General features: G+C 48.1%; 1 pseudogene; it reads right to left on the reverse strand.

The window, feature by feature from the left end:
* Positions 1-14,260: 14,260 nt before the first annotated feature.
* LOC144106726 (uncharacterized) lies at positions 14,261-15,302 on the reverse strand (annotated as a pseudogene).
* Positions 15,303-16,624: the final 1,322 nt, after the last annotated feature.

Here is a 16,624-nt window from a genome sequence, read left to right on the forward strand (position 1 = left end):
TTTGTGTTCGAACAATGAATGATAATCTCACTGTTATCATTACGGAGTGCGCCTTAGAAGTAGGTCATAGGTGATTCGACAGGGTACAGGCACGCTATCTCAGGAGACGAAAGATCTTATTAAGAAACGCCAAAGCATGAAGCAGCCTAGCCCTAGAGAAAGAATAGAACTGGCAAAGCTGTCATAGTTAATAATTATGCGCAAGGTAGCCGACATAGGAAGTTTATTCAGGAGACAACTGAGCATGCTCTAAAGAGCAGAGGTAGCCTAAAAGCCGTGAAGATGAAACTAAGCAGAGGTAATAACCAGATGTATGCTCTAAGAGGCAAAGAGGGCAATGTCATTAGCAACATGGATAAGATAGTTAAAGTAGCCGAAGAGTTCTATACAAATCTATACATTTTTGGCATTGTTATTGCGCTACTAAAGGTTTACACAGACAAGAACGACACAAACCTTGAGTAGCGCAATAACAATGCCGAAGATTACAAACCAACTAGGCTCATTTGAAGCTCTTCCTAAATCTATACAGTAGTCAATCTAATCAGAACGTTAATGAGAGAGGCAGTAGCGCACAGCAACCGGACATCCCGCCAGTAACGAAAGAGGAAGCAAAGAAAGCCTTATGAGCAATGCAAAGGGGGAAAGCAGCTGGTGAAGATCAGATAAAAGGAGATCGCTTGAAGGACGGAGGGGAGGTCGTGCTAGAAAAACTAGCCGCACCTTGAGCATACCAGATGCTTCTAAGAACCCTAACATAATCTCAATTCATAAGAAAGAAGACGTCAAGGACCTGAAAAATTACAGACTGATCAGCCTACTGTCCGTTGCCTGGAAGATATTTACTAAGGTAATCGCTAATAGAGTCAGGACAACCTTAGACTTCAATCAAGCAAATGATCAGGAAGGCTTTCGCGAAGGATACTCGACAACAGACCATATTCATACTATCAGTCAGGTGATAGAAAAATGCGTGGAATACAACCCATCCCTATATATAGCCTTTATTGATTAGGAGAATGCATCTGACTCAGTGGAAACTTTAGCAGTCAAGCAGGCATTGCAATATCAGGGTTGTTAAAGATGAGGGGTCCTTGAGTGAGCTGACTCTTTCAGCGCCGCAGGTCCGTTCTCCGAATGACGTTGTCGGACTTCGTTATGAAGGAAACTGTACAGGGGGGTTTATTTTACATTATTTACAAGATTTTGGAACCCATTGGAAGGTGATTGGGGAAGGTCGGAGGATCTGAGAAGATCTGAGGATGATCGAGGATTTCCCTCACGGCACTCGTCGTCCGGTTTAAAAAGGGTCCGGTCCCTAGGATTCCCCAGGTTCGAGGAAGTCTTCGCCAGGTTGGGCGGGGCCTAACTTGCGTTGTCGTACACACACACACACACACACACACCACTTCACATAGGGACACGCCCCCGTCACATGCCTCGCCGGAGAAAGAGGGTGCCGCTGGACAATCGCCCCCACCAGAGAGAGCGTTGTCTTCGCGTCCGAACGACAGTTCTCACGCTCCAGCCGGACACGTCTTCCGGGAAGTCTGAATGGGCGAGGCGCCGGCGAGCAGGCACAGTTGAAGGGGTGAGTCACCCCCCTGCTCGGTTCTGGCGGTCGCTGACTGCCTCCGTGCCGCACGGTCGATCTTCCGGGAACAATGTTGTTTTCAAACGGCAGTGGAATCCTCCGTCTCGAATCCAATAAACCACGCGAGGACCGGCCGTGGGAAACAAGATGCCTATCGGCAGGGACCCCGGCTGCAGGAGTCCAGGCCGAATACGCAGCTGAATCAGACCACCGGCTGTCGCCAGAAACCTTACAGGGTGTAGAAGACTCATGTGAAAATACTGGAAGATGTCTATAACGACCGCACAGCTACCTTAGTCCTTCATAAAGTCAGCAATAAAATTCCAATAAGGACGGGTGTCAGGCAGGGAGACAATCTCGCCAATGCTATTCGCCGCCTGTTTACAGGAGGTGTTCCGAGAACTGGATTGGGAACAGCTGGGGATAAGAGCTAATAGAAAATGTCTAAGTAATTTGTGATTCGCTGATGACATTGTTGTGCTAATTCACTCAGGAGATGAGCTTCAAAACATGATCATTGAGTTAGACAGGCGCGCAGTACGGTAGGTCTTAAAATTAACATGCAGGAAACCAAAGTAATGTTCAGCGGTCTAGCAAATGAACAGCAATTCAGAATTGGCAGCGAGGTGCTGGAAGTGGTAAACTACTTATGGCAGGCAGTGACAGCTGATCCGAATCACGATAGTGAAATAACTAGAAGGATAAGAATGGGGTGGCGCGCATATGGCAGATTCTCTCAGATCATTAATGGCAGTTTACCAATAGCCCTCAGGAGAAAAGTATAAACGCTGCATCTTATCAGTACTCACCTACAGGGCAGAAACCTGGCGACTAACGAAAAGGCTTCAGCTTAAGTTAAGGACAACGCTGCGAGCTATGGAAAGTCGTAGGTGCAACGTTAAGAGACCGGAAGCGAGCAGAGTGGGTGAGGGAACACACACATGGGGTAATGACATCCTAGTCAAAATCAAGAGGAAGAATTGGGCTTGGGCAGGGCACGTGATGCGAAGGCATGATATCCGCTTGCCCTTAAGGGTAACGGAGTGGATTCTAAGAGAAGGAAAGCATAGCAGGGGGTGGCAGAGGTTAAATGGGCGGATGAGATTAGGAAGTTTGCAGGCATAGGGTGGGCGCAGCTGGCAAAGGACAGGTTAATTGGAGACATGGAAGAGGCCTTTGCCCTGCAGTGGGCAGGATGATGATGATGGTGAAGATAACATATTTCCGTTCATTTTATTACGCATGCATGGTCTTCAAGAAATGGCGCCATGCGCCGCTCGATAACGGAAGGCCAGAAGTGAGGGCATTGGAGTGTGCTTGCCTAGATGCTGCACCGGCTCGGTGTTTCCAGGAATAAAGGGATGCCCGGGTATCTATTGGAAGACTATAATATGCTGCTTTTTGGTAGTCATGGAAAGTTCTTCGTATTTATGTCTCCCTTTCCAGTAGCGCTGTCCAGAGATCTTAATGCGGATTGGGAGTCGCTAAAGGTTACCAACATACGCTGGTCTCGCACAAACGACGTGAACTGGAGAGCCAAACAAATAGCATAGACATCAGCAGTCGTTGATTCTGTCGCGTGAGCCAGCTTAAATGCCCGTTGCTCATTCGGGTGCGGAATCACAAATGCAGACGCTGATGAATTTTGGAAACTGGAACCGTCAGTGTACGCATGAATGTAACCGTGGTGCCGTGTGTGTGCCTGGTAAAGTGCTAACAGCTGAGCAGCTAATATCATCACGTCACGCTTCCTAAGTATCCCTTCGACAGACAACTGTACTCTAGGGGTAACTATAAAAAGCCATGGGGGATTTTCCGTGTCTATTTTCCGAAATTCATCAGATGGAAGAAACTGGAATCTCGTTCCATCTCCTTCATGAAGCGCGGAAGGTAATGGGTGCCTTTCATGCTGAGTTATCAGGCGGAAAATGCGCCTGCAGGTCTCTGTTGTTCGTAACACTTCAAATGGAGGCTACCGTGCCTCAGTAATTACCAGAGCGCTATAAGTCGCTTGAGGAACTCCCACACACACACGGAGACCCCTGATTAACAGACTTTGCAGGCGTTCCTCCTAGGTTCCCGACAGACCGTGAAGAATCGGCGAAGAGTACGCAATTTTTTGATATATGAGTGCATTGTTAACTGTGAGCAGAGATAACGAAAAACAGCTCCAAGATGTACCTGCAAGCCTGCGAAGCACGTTCACAACTGAGTTCACCTGGCCTTCGAAAGATTTTATATGATGAGCCCAAGAGAGTTATCTGTCAAGAACTAACCCAGAAAACGGTGCTGCTTAACAGACGCTGAAGGTTGGCTGTTGACGCAGAGATCGGGTAAAAGGCAGAACGGCTGTTTTTGCATGAGAGAGCATTATCCCCCTCTCTTTTAAAAAGCAGCCAGTGGTACTTAGGCCTTCTTGCAAGGTAGACTGGATGAGGCCTGCAGTTTTGCCAGAAACCCAAATTCAGGCATCATCGGCGTATAACGAACAGTGTAAGCCAGAAGGGAGCTTTCGTGGCAAATCCGCCATAACGCAGTTAAAAAGAAAAGGGCTTAGCACACTGGCCGCTGGCACTTATTGCATAAGGCCATGTTCTGCGCTTTTTCCTTGACTTGACTGCAGGAATTTTTTCCTGTCATCTAAAAAGTGGGAAATCCACCATAGCTATCTTCCACTCACACTGAGGTCTAGCAAACTTGAGAGGACATGAATATGACTTACAGTATCGCAGGCATGCTTGACATCCAAAAATACTGCGATGGTGATATTGCCTTAGCCTCATGCTCTAGACATGTTACTGGGTTAATAATTGCATCCATAGTGCACCTACGTGTACGAAATCCAGTGACAAACTCGGAAAACCCTCCTGTTTCATCAATCACACCACGACTGAAGCCCGGTGTCAATCATCTTCTCCATCACTCTGCATAAGCACCTCGTCAGGCTCACTGGGCAAAAGGAGTCGAGAAGTAAAGGGGATTTACAAGACTTTAAAACAGGAATGACATGCGCAATCTTCCATGACAGGGGAACAAACTCATTGACCCACATTGTTAAATATCCCGAAAAGTACTGCGCTGGCCTTCGGCCAAAGATTTTGAAGCACTCCATAAGAAATTGAATCAGGTCCAGCAACTGTCTTTGGACGGCACAACGCGAAAGCGCTTTTAAGTTCACCGACAGCGGATACAAAATACAAATAGGCACCTTGCGCATATGTAGCCCAGTTTGGAAATTCCTCGCAGTCTAATGAAATGCCAGGACAAGAAAAAGGCTGACAAAACTCATCAGCGAGGCCTGTTTCTACCGTTTCCCATACCATTGCAAGAGTTCCGAAAGGGTTATTCTGGGTAACGGGACTGCTTAATGAGCGGACCATCATCCACATCCTAGGTACTGGAGTGTCAGGGGTCAATGTACTGAAGAAGCCACGTCATTTTTTTCCTCCTAATTGCTGCAGGCGTTTACGCATTGACGAATGAATATTTTCAGCCTCACGACACGATTCTAAAGACCCGGATCGACGGCAAGACTTTTCCGCGTTTCTTCGTAGTGCCCTCAGTCTCTCATCAGCACACAGGAGTTTTTGTATTTAGCCTCCATCAAAATGCAGCGGGATGGAACCCTTGACCTTGGGATCAACAGCCGAATGCCAAAGCCACAGAGCTGTCACGACGCTTTGTGTCGAATACGCCTTTTTTGTTCTACATAATTTGATGCACGAACACGAAGGCACTTGTCAGCTGCCAGCTCACTGGGGCCTTCTAGGATTGAACTACGACGAGTGCTGGCAGCTTGCAATGTACCCCGCGTACAGGCCTTTCATGAGCACTTTGGCGAGCAGCCCAAGCCTACTGAACAGGAAGACCCGCTCTGAACTCTACTGTCAATACCGGACATTCTGCGGGACGCCGACCCTGCTTTCTGTGTGCCCAATGTACAACCTCCACAAGCGATTCCGAATGCAGGCTGTTGCTTCGACCGCCTCACCGAGTCCTGGGAGTTTGCTTCAAGATGTTTCAGGTCGGGAAGCTCATTGAGATGACAGGGCAGAGGTCACAAGGAGACGAGAGCGTCTGCTTGGTTTCGGCAAGCAACGCACGTGCTTGCTGTTTGGAAACGACGACGCCGAAGGGCGCAGTTTGGGGCTGTCCTGGAGAGGCGACCGTAATACGTCAACGGCGGGCGCTGTTTCGAATGTAGCCGCCCACCTTTGACACTGGGAGAGGAAAATGGCAAGGGAATCCCTCCGAGACGCAATGCTTTCCTTCCTACTTTTAATTATATGAAATTACTAGCTCCAGTTCTAGTGTGCTGACTTCTGTCATAATTACTGAACTGATATCGGCACAGCACAATGTTTTGGAGAGCAAAGGTTAGCAGAGTGTCACAGTGCCCATTTAAGAGCAAAATAGGAGAGCTGTGGCGGCTCACATGTGTCAGGGTCCTAGGGGAGGGGTTAAGTCAGCAAAATGCGTGGGCTTTATGTTAGAGCGATCATCATGGCTGTAACGCTGAGGTAGAGAGGGCAGCAAGAATCAGAGAGCATTTGGTTTACAGTTTGCTTTATGGGGGTTTAGTGTCCTAAAGCTGTGAAGGACGCCGTATTGGAGGGCTCCGGATAATTTCTACTACCTGGGGTTCCTTAACGTGTACTGATATCGCACAGTACACGGGCCACTAGCATTTCGCCTACCGCGGCCTTGATCGAACTCGCGTCTTTCGGGTCGGCAGCCGAGCGCCATAACCACTGAGCCATCGCGAGGGCAGCGAACAAGCTTTCATGACATCGTATGGAATGTGGGTTTATAGCGTCCCGAAGGTAGACGTTGGCTGTGTGGGACGACATAGTGGAAGCCTTGGGAGAGCACTGAGTTTTCTTCTTCAACATGCACTCGCATCGCACGTTATAGACCTCCTGCATGTTTGTAAACAAACGAGGTGGCGCTGCAGTCGCTAGCGCGCTCGTGGTAGGCAAAAGGTCGGGGAGTGGCGTCGCGGATAGGTGTTGAGCGCGTGTTTTCAAGCCTTGTAGGCGCGTTTCCAGTTTCTGCGAATCACAGTAATGGTTGATGTTTTCCACTTAATAATTTCTTGAATTACACAAGCTCGCGTCGACCACGTGCGGCGTAGTCAGAGAAATAGTTTGCCACTGTGTGTTGTATATATGGTTATTAGTGAACAGAAAGCATTTCTGCCGTTGATTTTTACGCTAGGCATTGAATAAAATAGGAAGTTTTTAACACTCTGCTATAGCCAGAATGATATTACTTCGGGACAGTAGTGACGGGAAGTGCTGGCGTTCTTTCGGCGGAGCAGACGTGCGCTCACCGTCTGCTGACACAGGTACCTGTCGCGCTGAGCGAAAAGTGGGGACAGCGTCGTCTCCCATTCTCCGCCTCGCTTAAGCGCTGTTTTTAGCTGTGAAATTTATAAACTACGCTTTCTTGATGTGTTCTCGAAAATTGTGAGGTCATTTCTCTGCTTTCTTTGACGCTTTATTTGAGTTCATTGCCCCATTTCTTTGACCAAAGCGCAAGCGAAGAGGCCAAAAACGAGGGAATACACGTTAAGGTTCGTTTTCTGACCTTTCACATTTTCTGCGATTGGGCATCACTCACACCTTCGTAATTTCGTAACGCAGGAAAATAGAATGATTCTATTTGTCGCAAACGATTTCCGAGTGAGAGATTGAGAAGTGTAATAATTAAATCGCTTAATTTTTTTTTCCTACACGTGCAGTACTATATATATGTTCGTTATTTTTGTAAGAAACGTTTTCATGTAACTATGCATGCATAAGTACTGATCATATAGAAAAAGAATTAATCGCGTCATCGTACAGAACAGGGCTTTATGTACATGCTGGCATAAAAAAACTGCGCACTATCTACTCAATTATTTGAGACCTTGGGGGGACTTGACGACGGTGTTAATTATAATTACCCAGAACTGCACCAGGTATAGCTATAAATAAAAGGAATTACTGAAACTAGCGTAGGAATTTGATATTTGCACCAAAATTGGGTACATATCGCATGCATAAATAACGAAAACACTTTTCATCGCCGCGTCCCGTCTCAATGTCGCCACGTGTCTGTCAGTAGCATGCCTGCTTCTCCAAACAAGCTTCGCGATCATGGACCACATCATGAAACATGACACATGCGTGATGCAATATATGAAAAAGCATGTGGCGTTTAGCACACTTAAGGTACGTTATTCTAAGCATGCCAACGTGACCGCGCAAGAACTTACCATACTTCTTTCAACACGAATCAGATAATTACGTCAGTCATATTTAAAAAAAACATTTCCAGGTATATATTAAATGCCATAAAACGCGTCGTTTAAACATGCTGTGCTATTAACAAAACAATGCATTTCTTGGGGGCGAGTGAATTTGCTGGCGCCCCGTGCACACCGGCTCAAGGTGATAAATACGTGCACAGCTACATATGTGCTTTTTTTCTTTGCACTGTTATGAGCGCAACATGCTGTTGTTCAGGTGAACGAACGCCGTAACTTGCATGCTATTAAGTGCATAGAGTGGCAGTGCCGATCGACTCCCAGAATTCGCGTTTTACTACCGCGGCCCATTCCCTGTTAGCCAGTTTCCTTATGCGGTATTTATCTGCTAGAAACATATCGGGGCTAATTTAAATTTCCTTTTATGCTACTACGCGGATCCAACAGTGACGCAGCTGGTCAGTACATGCTGCTTCTGCAGTACGCAGGCATGATACAGTCGCCGATAGCTAAGGCAGCTGCGGTAGGCACGGGCAGCAGGAACCTGTTTTGCCTACCATGCGAAAGTCGCTGCTGACATCAGCGCCACCGCATCCTCGTGACGTCGCGGGGTGAAGGAGGTCCATACCGTCGTATTTGCATTCCTTCTCCATCCAAATGAAGAGGAGCCACCGCAGTCGGGATTCCATCCAGACACCTCGTGCTCAGCTTCCAAACTGCGATGCGTCGCTACAACAAAAACTTTTTACAGCCCAACGCCCCCCTGACAGGTACCTCATGAACATCTGCGGCGTGCGCGATCGAAATGTTTTTCCGGAGCCCTGCTCCTGCGTGCGTCCCATCTCATGTGCGACAGAGCTTTAAGCGGTAAAATCACTTTAAAAATTCTAAATCTGCAGGTGAGAAACCAACTGCGAAAGCATGCACTTAAAAAATCTTGCATCTTGAACTTCGTCCTGTAGAGAGATGGTCGGCTTCAGAGAGCTCTCCTCTCAAATTATCCCCCCCCCCCCCCCCCCCATGCATTGGGTGGATATTCCTTCCAGGACAGTCAGTGTTACCGACGCGTAAGAACTGGCAGGCGTCTCACGCATACACGCCGGGTGGGAATAAACTAAGGAAGGAGCCGAGCGTTTCGGAACACACCCTCAGACCCTGCCTGGCTAGCCCTGCATGCGACACGATCAAAACACGCAAGGGTCTGTACCTTGATGCTCAACGTAGTCCCTGCGGACGAACTGGAAGTCGTCCTCGGTATCGCTGAGTTCGGTGTAGTCTGGCCGCAGAATGCCTCTCCTCTGCATGTTGCTGAAATAAGCCACACACTCGCCAGCTTGAGCGCGCCAAGCTTCGAACAGTCGCTGTGATCTCAGCGCGAACTAAACTCGGAAGCTAGGTCAGTGCTTGTGGTGAGGTGATGACATAAGCTGCCCAGATCTTGCAGCGAAACTGAGCTCACGGCTCCTTCACAGCGAACCTTACAGAGTAGACCCTTCGTCTGACCACAAGCGAGGACCAACGCGAAAATACACGCAAGCGCGCAGAGACAGCTCACGAGTTACCGCGAATGCACATTTTTATACGCAACATGAATGAACAAAGGTGAGCAGTCACTGCGACTACCAAGGTTCCCTACTTGCGTATATTGGGGTTGAGAAAGCTGACGGGAAAAAGTATTAGTAACGCAATCAAAACACACTGGCTAACCCATTGGCTTTAGCTTGAACCTGACAACCTTTCTTTATGTGCAGACCAAGACTTGGGCCCGTTTTCGATCAAGCAATGCAGGCAGCTTAATGATAATCAATAGCGTTGCATAGCGTCATGTGCACAGCACTTCGCTTAGTCGCAATTACCGCATAGTATCGCTCACCCACCCCCATCAACGCCTTGCTCTGTTATCAATAAGCGACGCTGTTTAAAGTCAGCGCAGTTCTTTAGGCGTAAGCGCAGAACGACGGCAGGGGCTCGAGGAGCTTGCCGTCAGAGCAGAAAAATAGCAAGAGCGCGGGGTTCAAAGCAGTGGCGCCCACAAGAAAAGTCCGTTCTAGTGACGCAGCTTTTCTTCGCGACAGCCTTCGCCGCGATCGACGTCCAGATCGGCAGAACGAAAGCGCGGTACTATAAGCGGCGGACGCCAACCGCTGCTTGACAGCAGTGGCACCTTCGGTTTCCTTTGCTGCACCGGAATTATATATAATTGTAATTGGTTTTTGGGGAAAGGAAATGGCGCAGTATCTGTCTCATATCTTTGGACACCTGAACCGCGCCGTAAGGGAAGGAATAAAGGAGGGAGTGAAAGAAGAAAGGAAGAATAGGCGCCGTAGTGGAGGGCTCCGGAATATTTTCGACCACCTGGGGATCTTTAACGTGCACCGGAATGCCAGCAACGTGACCGGTTATTCGGTGCTACGGGGTGAAACATTTCTCGATACATCCGAACAAAACGTTATCATTTCGCCGAAAGACATTGCAAACGATGCACAAGCCTTACCTAGAGTTCGCTTTGTAATCCTCGTGTGCACGATGGAGGATGAATTTGAGCGTGTTCATGGTGCCGATTGTTTTTTTTTCATTCCAAAAAATTAACTTACACTATTTGCGCCTGCTATATTGCACTTACAGGTTTCCCAGTATTCTGCGTCTCCAGAGAATTAGTATTTTTTTCACCTTGTAATTTATTAAACAGACATTTGATCATATGTTTGTCTCATCCCATAGTCTCATAAATCCTAGTGTTACGCAGCGCAGTTTTTTTTGTGCATGCATATAATCGTATCGTCACTGAACTGTACTTTGTCGCTTGGCATGTGTGAATTGTTTCATTTGTGTGTATACTTTTAGTTAACAGTTCCGCACACCTAACCAAATAAAAACGCGACCTCTTGCTGTATGTCCTGTTGTGATCTAATAAGGAGCCGTGGGCCTAGTCAAGCACATTCAGAGGCTTTTTGTTCACGGCCCTCAGCATCCCCGATGTTTGAATTAAGATTTCATTACTTTTGGCGTTTCTTTTTTCTTTTGCGTCGAACGCTACAGCGTCCAAAGAAGAAGCAAGTGCTATGTACATCTGCTCAAGAAACAAACCAGCTCACTTGAAGTAATGGTCCATCCTGAGCTGAGGTTGTCCGCGAACCATCAGCAACCGCACATGAACCACAGCGCCCTTGATGTTGGGGTCTTCGGCGCCGGGACTCTTATGCGGCGTAGGTTTGCGGCGACGACCGCTACTCTGCTGCGAAATCGCCGTCGGGGAAGACTGTTCGGCGGAATCGCCAGCGGACGTGGCGGCCGCTTGGCTGCCCAATAACGCCGAGTTCCCCGATGACGCCTCCCTTGAAGTCGGACTCTCTGTCGCCGAAGTCTTCTGGACAGAGGCGCGAACCGAGCTGTCCGCCGCATCGGCCAGCGGCATAAGGGACGATTCTGCCAGTGTCATCAAGAATGATTCATCCGGGCTTGACTTGGCACGTGCAGCGGGAGCCCCGGAGCCACGGAGTCCACCACCGACAGCGGTCGTGGCAGTCAAGTCGCCCACGTGGCCAGCCGCTTCACGTGTCACCATCTCTTCTGCCAAGTCATGGATCTTCATGAGCCTTGCCGTCTCCCCAGAAGCGTCGAAAGGCGGTTCGCTCTCGGCGTCCTCGGTGCGCAGTAGGGCCACACCCGGGTACAAGGACGCCATGCGGAACGGGCAGACTGCCGAGGCGTTCTCGTCGTTTACGGAGTCAGACGCACATTCAGGCTTCCACGCCGTAGCAGTGACGTGCGTCCGCAACTGTCGATTTCACCAGCGCCGACGGGTCAGCCGCGGCGGCGTACCGAACATTCTGAGCGCTGCTCTGCGACGCCATACCGATGCTCTGAGCGCTCATCGCGCGGCCGAGCTGTTCGCGACACTTTGCTTTTGCTCAGTGCGTGACGAAGCCGGGCGGCGGGAGAAGGCGGAACTGGTGCGCTTGATAACGGTCGAGCCTCATCGAAACGAGCTTCAGCCACACAGTGCCCTTCCGCTGGAGGAGCGCTATAAGGTGCGCAGTCATTCGACACCACGCTGTGCTCTCGCTTACAACCACCACGCGGGCCGTGCAGATGCCGACGCGAGAGAAAGGTGCACGCGAGCCTACGTTAAACCTCAAAATAACTACTGCGTGCGCAATATTAGCGCTTCAATAGCCCAGTATTTTGCACGCAGGAATTTTTTTCTTTTCTGGGTGCGTCCCTCAGCCAAAAATGGAACACTGCGTAAGAGATAAGCTGGTTCGCCGTATTCTTTCAGGGAGCAGAATCTGGTGCCACCATGGAGGTTGGGCTTCTCAGAAGCCGCGTATAGTGAAAAACGACCATCCGACAGGGGCGGCTGGCAACGCAAAGGTCAAGTTCCCTTCCACGAAAAGCATTCCCGCGGCGCGAACACCGGCCGCAAAGTCCCGTGTTCCCGCTCGAAAGCAGAAGTGGCAAGATCATGGCAACGGTGGCAGAACTGCTTGCAAGCGCAATCTCACGGCTTGTGCCTCTTGTCGAGATATGCGCTCTGCCTATAGCATGCAGCCCTTTTGGCGCACGCATTTCTCTCGGGCTCTCTGGGCCTGCGAGTTGGGGCGCGGGAGCCGTTATATCTGTAAATCTCTATCGCAAGTCATCATCGCGGCACATCTTAGCGCCGTTACTTATTGTTATGCACGTGGTTGTGGGTGAATAATCGTTGAACAGCCACTGTGGCGAGAAATTTCGCGCTTTGTAGCATCTTGGAAGCTGGGCTCAGCGAACCGTCGTCCTTGGTTGACTGGCACAGGCGGCCACTTTCACAGCAGTCACAGTTCGGCACGAGAAAGTGGCTGATATGCCGGGTGTTCCAGCGAACACTTTCCAATATTTTCACAAATCGGCTTATTGGCGTAAAAATGGGGCTTTTTCGGCATGGCATTACCAATTTTGGCGGACACCGGAAAACTGGACAATCGTTTTAAGTAGTAATCTGGATAACTAATTTTTAACAATTATCTTTTTATCTAGTAGAGTTAGGCGCCTAGTAGAAATTAGAGTTTTGTAGCCAGTCGTTAGTAAAGCGATGTTAGTTTTTATAATTTCGAAAACGCGATTACCCTTCGCGCTGTGGCTCGAAAAATTGGGCTCTTTCGACTGTGGCTACGTGCACTGGAGGGGTTGCTGGGCCTGCAAGCTCCTCGAAAGCGCGTGTATTTCGGCGCGATGTAGCCGAAATTTGTTGGGGAAGATGGCGGCACGCAGTGGAGCTCTCGACTGCTGTACACATGGTAAACAACGGGAAAATCGTCGCGTTAGGAGTGTTTCTGGTGGCATGCAGCGTCGCATGCCTACTGCTACTCCATGTGGGTGCCTCGTTTCTTCTTAATTGTTATTGAAGGACGAGTGCGCCGATTATGACGTGTTTGAAGTGTGTTTCGTCCGTCGAGCACACGGGATTGTGCATGTTCTCTGTTGGCGATTGCAAATGCACGTTGGAAATTTGCTTTGGCCTCAAGAGGACGAACGAAATTCCCATAGGAAACGAATTCCCGAAGAAATTGGAGCAACTGCTCTGGCTGGTTCATTTTGTGTGGTCGGCGTTTAGTTGCAGTAAATGTCGAAGGTTTGTGAAACTCTTTGTGCATTTCTTTTTTGTCTTTATCCTCGGCCGAGGACGACGGTGCCGTGTCTTTTCTGGCGCAGGACGAGCTCATGATGGAATTTTTTGTCCACAGCAAAGCTTTATCACGAACGACTGAAGCAGCAGTTTGCCGATATGCATGAGTGGCAGCGAGGTGCCGGCAGAAATGCACGAAACAGTGTCACCTTTCTTTACCGCATGCGTTAGTTTTACAAAATGCATTGCGAAACAGGTTTAAGCGAGAGCACCCATATCCTTTGTAAGGAGCACCAATGTGTACTCTGTCAAGCAGATTCAGGCAATGGATTTAGAAAGACAAATGCCATAAAAAAATTTGCTGCGATTTAACTACTGATCAACCCGGTCACAGAGAGAAAGCTGCGGTGTATCGGGAAAGTAGACGCGGCTTGGCCTCTGTCACGTTGAGTGCGTTCCGCACACTGGATAGGCAGTGCGCCCACCCTGCCACCTTGGCAGGTGACAGTTAAATAATTTGGTTGATCGCAACAGGTTACTCACCCCATGATGGATGGATGGATGGATGGATGGATGGATGGATGGATGGATGGATGGATGGATGGATGGATGGATGGATGGACGGACGGACGGACGGACGGACGGGCGGACGGATGGATGGATGGATGGATGGATGGATGGATGGATGGATGGATGGATGGATGGATGGATGGATGGATGGATGGATGGACGAATGGACGGACTTACGGATAAGGCTGAACTCTTTAAATCAGGTGGTGGTTCAAGTCACCTAGCCGTGACTTGTGTAATTTTAATCTTGTCTTGATTTTAGCCGCCAATCAGATAACCTTCGTTTGGTTACTCCTACCAGCTTAAAATCTACTTTTCCTCCACGGTCCTTAAACCCTAATGCTTTGAATTAATCAGCCCCGCTGCATTCCACTGCAGGGTGAAGCCCTTCACGGAAAAGTATCAAGTGTTCAGCCATTTTCTCCTCCTCCTCCTCTCCACAGGCACCGCACAATGTGTCTATCTCGTGGTACTTGACGCTATATGTATAAGTCCGCAAAACTGCCGTCCTGGCCTCAATCAACAAATAGCTTCCCCTAAAATTATCATAGATATTTTCTTTGGCAATTTCCCGCTTAAAGATCCTGTATGTTCCCAGTGCCGAATTCGTCAGCATCCCTATTCTCCACAGAGCTCTCTCTGCTTTTTTAACTTTTTCCTTAACCGATAATTGCTGATTTGCCCCTACTGCTGTCCAGATATTTGCTTGTCAATTTTCTAGTTCGCTTTCTCCATTTCGTGTCAACATTCCTTGTGTACAGATATCTGAAATCTCTCCTAACCCGCTTCTTTTCTCCCATTTTTCACAATTTCTCCTCAAATGCTACCTTACTGTTAGCTTCTCTGCTCTCGAACGACGTCCATCTCATATCAACCTGCACCCCCTGATTTGGTGTATTGCAATGTGCTCCCAAAGCTAGCCTCCCTACGCCGCGTTGTTTGGTTTATAACCTTGCTTGAACATCTGGTCTCATGCACAGGACCGCATATCCGAAAGTCAGACTAGCAACCATCACCCCTTTCCAGATCCATCTTACCACTTCAAACCTATTGTAATTCCACAGTGCCCTATTTTTCATGACAGCTGCGTTCCTACTAGCTTTATTCATTACATATTTTTCATGCTCGGTCAGATACCCAACACAGTTATTTATCCACACCCCAAGATACTTGTACTCATCCACAACTTCTAGCGTGAACTCCTGTATTATATGCTTGCCGCCCTCATCATTAAATATCATGACTGCAGATTTTTCCTTACTAAACTTGTAACCTAATATATCTCCCTCTGTACCACAGATGTCTATGAACTTCTGCAAATCTTCCTTGTTTTCAGCGCCATTAGCACTATATCATCCGCGTATATTAGTCCCGGTAATGACTGTTTAATCCATGCTCCTTGCTTTAAAAAAGAAACGTTGAAGCCTAGTCCGCTCCTTTCTAGTTTGGTCTCTAACCCTTGCAGGTACAACATGAACAACAAAAGAGACAGAAGACATCCTTGCTTAAGCCCCCGTTGTATCTCTGTAGGCCCTGATACATTTTTTGTCATTTTATAAACACTCTGTTACATTTATATATATCTTTTAAAAGATTAATTACTCCATCTTCCGCATCCAATGTGCCCAGTATGTCCCGCAAATTCTCTTGAATAACGTTGTCGTAGGATTCCCTGATATCTAGAAATTCTAGCCATAGGGGCCTGTGTTCCTTTTCAGCAATCTCTATACACTGCGTCAATGAAAACAATTTGTCCTCCAACCTCCTCTGTTTCCGGAACTGATTATTTTGTAGCTCCCCTAGCGCCCCCTCACTCTACGCCCAAGCCTGCAATCTGTCCTTTATAATCTGCATCACCACCCTGTAAACCACAGACGGCACTGTTATCGGACGGTAGTTGCATATGTCAGCTTTGTCCCCCTCTCCCTTATATATCATGTTCATTTTACTTAATCGCCATTCGGGGGCATTGCCATCCATTATCTTTTTGCTTACTACCTCTAATAATGTTTGCTTGGATTTTGGTCCTAGCCTCTTTATTAACATAATCGGAATACCAAGTGGTCCTGACGACGCGTGTCACTACGAATATTCTTCTCTGCCCTTTTCCGCTCTCTTTGCTCAAGTGAAGCAATGGCGGTAACCGGACTATCCTCCTTCGATAAATTATGTGCCTACATCAAGTTCTTTAAATTTTTCTGTCATCCTTGTTCCTATGTGTTTCATTGCTTCATTCCCTTCTAGTCGAATACCCTGTTCTGTAACAATAAACATTTGCTCTAGCCTAGTCTTATTACTAATTGTATTTAGATGTTTCCAGAATGTGTGAGCTGCTTTTCTATCCTTTTTATTTACTTCTGTCATCCAGTGGGCACCCTTTCTTCTAATTTTCTCATTGATCAAATAGGATGCTTCCCTTCTACACTTAATGAAGGTATCCCATTTTCTGTCTACTTCAGCTTTTGGTTCCCCCCTCTTCTTGAAATATTTGTGCTCCCTGGACGCTTCCTGACGTTTCTCTATCGCGTTCTTGAGCTCCTCATCCCACCAACTCTTGGGTTTGTGGCTTTTCCTTTTTGGCTTGACTCGTACCTTAGGTAGCTCT

Source organism: Amblyomma americanum, chromosome 1 (genome assembly GCF_052857255.1).
Source record: "Amblyomma americanum isolate KBUSLIRL-KWMA chromosome 1, ASM5285725v1, whole genome shotgun sequence".
In the NCBI taxonomy this organism is placed as follows: domain Eukaryota; kingdom Metazoa; phylum Arthropoda; class Arachnida; order Ixodida; family Ixodidae; genus Amblyomma; species Amblyomma americanum.